Source organism: Trichechus manatus, unplaced genomic scaffold (assembly GCF_000243295.1).
Source record: "Trichechus manatus latirostris isolate Lorelei unplaced genomic scaffold, TriManLat1.0 scaffold00007, whole genome shotgun sequence".
Taxonomy (NCBI): Eukaryota; Metazoa; Chordata; class Mammalia; order Sirenia; family Trichechidae; genus Trichechus; species Trichechus manatus.
Genome location: NW_004443943.1, coordinates 6,299,592 through 6,306,507, shown reverse-complemented (window position 1 = coordinate 6,306,507; position 6,916 = coordinate 6,299,592).

The window sequence follows — 6,916 nt, the reverse complement described above, 5'->3', positions numbered from 1 at the left end:
CTTTGAAAAATACTGTAAGTTGAGGGTTGGTATTTTTGTATTTTGCCTTAGAAAAAATTAATTCAGGGAAACTAATTAAGACTGCTGGAAAGGAACACCAGTCCATTTTGCTGTAAAACATTCCCTGAGGAGCTGGTCAAGGTTAGATGGGTATTTTTAAGGTAAACGTAAGATAACACTCACATTTTGTGTTTAAAACAATCTCTTAGAGTTTTCATATTTTCTGAACCTGAAGATTTGGGGTTATTTAAATTTTTTCTAGTGAGTGTTGAGAGCTTCAATCCATTAGAAATAAATCTACACAATTGATTACCTGGCATCTGATCAGTTCCTATACTTTTAATGTGTGAAAGGGATTCTTCCCTTGACTTAAATGGAAAGAGAAAGGCAAACAAAGCTCTATGAAAACAAAAAGATTGTCAACTATTTCAAGCCTGCTTCTATTTTTGTAGAAAGAGCATAGAACTCAGAAGTTGTGAATTCAAGGTTCTGTTGTTCGTTTATTTATTCTTCATTCCAACAATGGTATAATAAGCATGCATTACTTAATTTGCTTTTCTAAAATTAAAGTTATGCATCCATATGGTTTAAAGAATGAAATATTTTTGGAAGGCTTGTATAAAAACCAGAAGTACCATATGCCTTCCCCCCATTTTCTGTTCCCTACAGGCAACCAATTCCAACATTTTTAGCTTGATTCTATTTTTACCTCCATATTTCCAAATAACATTCTTATATTGCTACTTCTTGATTTTTTTTTTTTAAGTTTTAGGCATATCTAATGACATTCCTTCAGAGCAGATGAGGATTTCACGCTTCTTTTCCACTGTCCCCTTCCCACAAAGTCCCCACTATACACATATACACTTCAGATCCCCCAAATTCCTTATCTAATTCCAGCTAGATTAGTATTCACGGTTTACATTATTATGACTATGTAAATGTTATTCACAGCTCAGTAATGTAACATACTTTGATTATGCTGACTTTCCTGCCTAACGTTTTGTTACACTTGGAGTTAATAGTTGTTTTTTTGGTTTTGTTTTGTTTTTCGCAGCTTAGTTTTCTATGAACTGAGCAGTAATTTAATCCCAAAATTTCAACTAACTTTCTCAATCTTCTCTCAGTATGTTCATTATGTTTATACACTTTAGGAATTCTATTTATTTAATCTAGAAGAAATTATGTTCATATACTTCAGAAATTCTGTTTATTTAATCTAGAAGAAATATCAACACGGAGATTTCCAATCTATTCCAATTTGAGTTCTCCTTTCACTATCATTCTGGAGAGTCCCTCTACCTCTATCATGTGCTGGAACTCTTGTTTTCTGAATTTATGTTTTTCTATTTATCTTGGTTTACTCGCTTGTTTTGGTGACACATGATCTTCAGTAGCTTCCTGACACAGGATGTAAGAAAAGTAGATTTTCTGAGATATTTCATTGGCTGAGAATGAATTATATCCTCATGTTTGATTGATAGTTTGGCTAGGTATAAACATCTACATTGGGAATTATTTTCCGTCAGAATTTTGAAGGTATTACTCCATTACCTTCTCGTTTTTGGCATTGCATCCATTTGGCAGAACTCCAGATAGACATCCCATCCTGTTCATCTTGATAAGCTTTTTCTCCTCTATTTGTGTCTTGGGATCTATTCCGCACACTTTCACAAGACCCTATATATTGACTCTTTCTTTTTTTTTTCTTGTATACTCGACTTCTATCAATTGAATATTCCAGTGACTTTTAACCAGACTCAAAACTTACCCATTAAATCAGTCATCCAAATTACCAGCCAGCCAACTAACCAAATAACCAAAAATGGCCCTCTCTATACCACCACGATCCTCCAGCTTTTGCTCTCTCCTCCCCTTCTCAGCCAAATATCTCCCAAAGGGTTGTCTTTACCCTTCATTTCATTACTTACATTCACTCCTCAACTGCTCCATTCTGGCTTTCTTGCTAAGGTTCCAGTGACCTCCATCAAAAATTTTGACCTCCTTTATTGTACAAAGATGATCACACTTTCTTTTTTGAAATAGTCTTTTTCCTGGGCTTACATGACAAAACTTTTTTTCCCTCTCCTTCTCTCACTGCTCTTTCTATCGCCTTTCTCATTGCACTGTCTTCTATTTGACCACCAAATGTTAGAATTTCTGAAAGGTGTTTTCCTTGGTTCTCTTTTCTTCTAACGCTCTAGATAATCCTACCTATCCACATGGATAGTAGAATTACTACTTACAAAGATATAGCACATTTAAAAATAATTTTTTTTATTGTACATTAGGTGAAGGTTTACAGAACAAATAGTTTCCAATTAAACAGTCAGTACACATATTGTTATACGACATTGGTTAACAACCCCATGACATGTTAACACTCTCCCTTCTCAACCTTGGAGGACCTTTTATTTATTTTTTTGGTGAAAATATGCATAGCCAAAGATACACCATTTCAGAAATTTCTACATGTACAATTCAGTGACATCGATTACATTCTTCCAGTTGTGCTGCTATACTCACTATCCTTTTCCAAATTATTCCGTCACCATTATCTTCAACTCGCTGGCCTCTAGGCTTCCCATCAAACCTTTTGAATTGCTGTTGTCAGTTTGATCTCACATAGATAATTCTTTTTTTTTGTACTTTAGATGAAGGTTTGCAGAACAAATAGTTTCTCATTAAACAGTACACATATTGCTCTATGACCATGGTTAACAACCCCATGATGTGTCAACACTGTCCCTTCTCAACCTTGGGTTCCTGTCACCAGCTTTCTTGTCCCCTCCTGCCTTCTAGTCCTTGTACCTGGACTGCTGTGCCTCATTAGTCCCGTTTTGTTTTATGGGGCTGTCCAATCCACGGCTGAATGGTGAACCTCGGGAGTGACTTTACCACTGAGCTAAAACGGTGTCTGGGGGCCATACTCTCAGGGTTTCTCCAGTCTGTCAGGCCAGTAAATCTGGTCTTTTTTGTGTGTGTTTCTACATCCTTCTCCAGCTCTTTCCAGGACCCTCTGTTGTGACCCAGGTCAGAGCAGTCAGTGGTGGTAGCCGGGCACCATCTCGCTGTACTGGACTCAGTCTGGTGAAGGTCGTGGTAGCTGTGGTCCATTAGTCCTCTGGACTAATCTTTTGTATCTTGTTCTCTTCATTCTCCCTTGCTCCCAAAGGGGTGAGACCAGTGGAGTACCTTAGATGGCTGCTCACAGGCTTTCAAGACCCCAGATGCTACTCACCAAGGTAGAATGTACATTTTCTTTATAAACTGTGGATATAACACATTTTTATCTCTAGCCAAGATCTCTCTTCTGAGTTTCAGCCCCATATATCCAACTGCTTACATGACATTTATTTGTGGAGGTCTTGATGGCATCTCAAACTGAATAGCTCAACTCAGCCTCGTGATCTTTTCTCCAGCGTAGTGTTCTTTATTTCAGTTAATGGCACCTTTTTCTTTCCAATTATGTTAACTAGAACTCTAGAGTCATTCATGACATTTCCCTCTTTATCACCATATCCAATTGATCACCAATTAGGATTTCTCAAAGTGTCTCACACCTCTCCATCTTTACCATCTAGGTCAGCTTCTGAAGACCAAAAACACTGCATGCAGTTGGGTCGATTCCGACTTACAGCAACGCTACAGGACAGAGTAGAACTGCCCCATAGGGTTTCTAATTACAAGTCATTTTATCTCTCTCTGTTTCAGTTTGATTTTAAAATGGGGATCATTATAATAACTAAATCTTTACAGAAGCCGACTGCCACATGGTTCTCCCGCTGAGCTGCTGGTGGGTCCGAACAACCAACCTTTTGATTAGCAGCTGACCACTTAACCACTGCACCACCAGAGTTCCTCTAGGTAGGCTTACCAGCATCTATTATCGGAACTTCCTAGATAGGCTCTTAATTGCTTTAAATACTTCTATCCCTACCCCTCAATCGTTGTCCACACTATAACTACAAAAAAACCAAAAAACCAAACCCATTGCAGTTGAGTGGATATCGACTCATAGAGACCCTACAGAGTCATTCTTTTAAAATGCAAATTTAGTTACACCATCCTTTGCTTAAAGCCTGTATCTGGCTTCCTTTTGTTCTAAGGATAAAAACTCCTTACTTGGCCTATAAACCCATTGCCCTCGAGTCAATTCTGACTCATAGTGACCCCATAGGACAGAGTAGAACTGCCCGCTAGGGTTTCCAAAGAGCAGCTGATGGGTTCCAACTCTCGACGTATTGGTTGGCAACTGAATGCTTAACCACTGAGCCACCAGGGCTCCCAACTTGGCCTATAGGACTTACATAGTCTATCTCTTACTTACCTCTTCAGCCTCAGCCAGCACCATCTAATTCCTTGTTGGTGCTGGTCTTCTTTTAGTTCCTCCACTGGAGGAAGGCAGGCTGCCTCCTCCTGCCACGGGGCCTTTGCCTATGCTAATTCTCTTGAGAGCCAACATGGTATAGTGGTTAAATGTAAAGCATCTGAAGTATAATTTTCAAGGGAGACTGCTGGGGTTCAAATCTTGATTCTACCGCTTACTTAGTTGTGTAACTTTGGGCAAGTCATTTTACTTCTCTCTGTCTCAGGTTCCTTGACTTTAAAATGGGGATAATTATAATATCTACCTTCAGGGATGTTATTATGATCAAACGATCATTTGCAGATATGGCTCTTCCCTTCTTTCTCTTGCTCAGTTAATTTCTTCTCAAACTCCTGTCCTCAGCTTCAGAGTCATTTTCTCTGAGAAGCCTCCCCTGACTTCCCTGACTGGATCTAACTACTCCATTATAGGTTTTCTCATATCTCAAGCATCTTATTTGTAATACTTACTATAGGTCCAATTTTATATTCAGCTAAATGACTTTGGAGTGGGGGAAAAGGTGTCAGTATTCTATCTTTCCCACAAGAAAGTGAGTGTCAGGAACACAGGGATTGTTGTCTGTCTTAGCTCACTGTTCCTTAGGCCTAACACAGTGCCTGACACATAGTGAGCTCCCATTGAATATTTACTGGAAGAGAAAGATGGAAAGATGTAAACTTCACTGAAGGTATGCAGTTGGGTGGGGGTTCCTTGATAACCCCCTTTGGTGCTTAAACCAGTGCCTTGCGTGATGATAAATTCAGAGAAGAAACAAACGGTGGGGAACAAGGGAAGTTAAACTGGTTCTTCAGGAGGCAATGCAGGCATTCTCTGCTCCACAAGGCAGAGTTTTGTGGAGATTATGTGTTAGACAAACAGACTTGGGTTAAATCCTCCATCATCTGCTGTGTGACCTTAGTCAAGCCACTTAACTTTACAGAATCCTGGTATCCTCATCTGTAAATTACACTACAGTTCCCAGCATAGAGTCAATTCTTGTTAGCTGACTACTGAACCTAAAATAATTTCAATTTACCCTAAACATATTACCGATTACTCATGGGCTCATGCCATTCATGGGCTCATGCCAATGATACCAAGGTTATTTATGGCTTGCCCCACATATAAGTCAGTCAGCCTCCCTCTGTGGCACAGTGACAAACTGCTGTCCCTGCTCCTCTCTCCTAAGAGAGAAAAAAACAACAACAACTGTGTTTTTGGTCATAAAACAAAAGAAGGTCTAAATCACTATGAACTAGGAAGACAGAGTTCCAAAGGCATGCCCGGTGCAAGAATCTCCTCTTACCTGATGCTTTAAAGCCAAGTTTGAGAGAGACAGTAGGTGGGCTGAGCAGCGGTCCATTTAAGGACCATCATCTTGTGAGAGGAGAACAGGTGGCACAGTGGTTAAGAGCTCAGCTGGTAACCAAAAGGTCGGTAGTTTGAATCCACCAGCCACTCCTTGGAAACCCTATGGGGCAGTTCTACTCTGTCGTATGGGGTTGCTATGAGCGGGAATCGACTCGATAGCAATGGGTTTTGGTTTTGGTTCTCACAAGACACGAAACCCCAAATCCATTGCGGTCGATTGATTCTGACTCATAGCGACCCCATAGGGCAGAGTAGAACTGCCCCATAGAGTTTCCAAAACCGGGCTGGTGGATTTGAACTGCGGACCTTTGGTGTAGCAGCTGAGCTCTTAACCACTGCGCCATCAGGGCTGACCTTAAAAACAGAGTAGCTCCCTCAGTCCCTGACAAGACAGCCCAGTCCAGTTGCCATCTGTACCCAGATAATTGTCATTCTACTTCTTGGAGCTATCTCTTCCCTTGCTTTAAAAAAAAAAAAAAGTTATCCTGAGGAGTCCATTCCTTGAGAATCACATAGAAAATGACTCTCTACTCACCCTACTCAAGGAAAAAAAAATTTATTCAGAATAAAAAGCGTAAGCCTCTTATCACCTCATGCACAGCTGCTAGTCACTTTGCTCTTGGGTTAGAGAAGAGAGCTATTGGGTTTGAACCTTTAGTGGAGAAATAAAACTGCATGCAAACAATGTCCATGGCAATGTTTGCGAGGATGGACATTGTTTCTCCTCCAAGCTCGTTCTTCTCTCCTTTCACTCGTTTCAAACTTGGGACCGACCGGGCTGTGAGTTTTAGGGTGTAGGATGTTTGTGCAAACAGAAGGGGAATTGTGTGTGCACTTCAAGTGCGTTCAGGAGCTGTGTTCTGTGCTTGAACTTGGCTAGTGTCTACGTTTGAAGGAGAGCTATGATAGTATATGTGGAGGATGAAACCGGTACATGTAAGCACAAGAAAGTGGTAGTGTGTACGTGGTGCGTGTGTGTGCGTGTGTATATGAGGAATTGTGTGTGCACTTCGTGTGAGTTCAGAAGTGTGCTGTGCTTGAACTTGGCGACTCTATGCAAAAGATCTATGAGCTTATGGGTGGGGGACAGAATTTGTATGCGTAAGTGCAGGAAAGTGGTAGCGTGTACGTGGTGTGTGTGCGCGAGTGTCTGTGAGCGCCAGGGGCCGCCCGCCC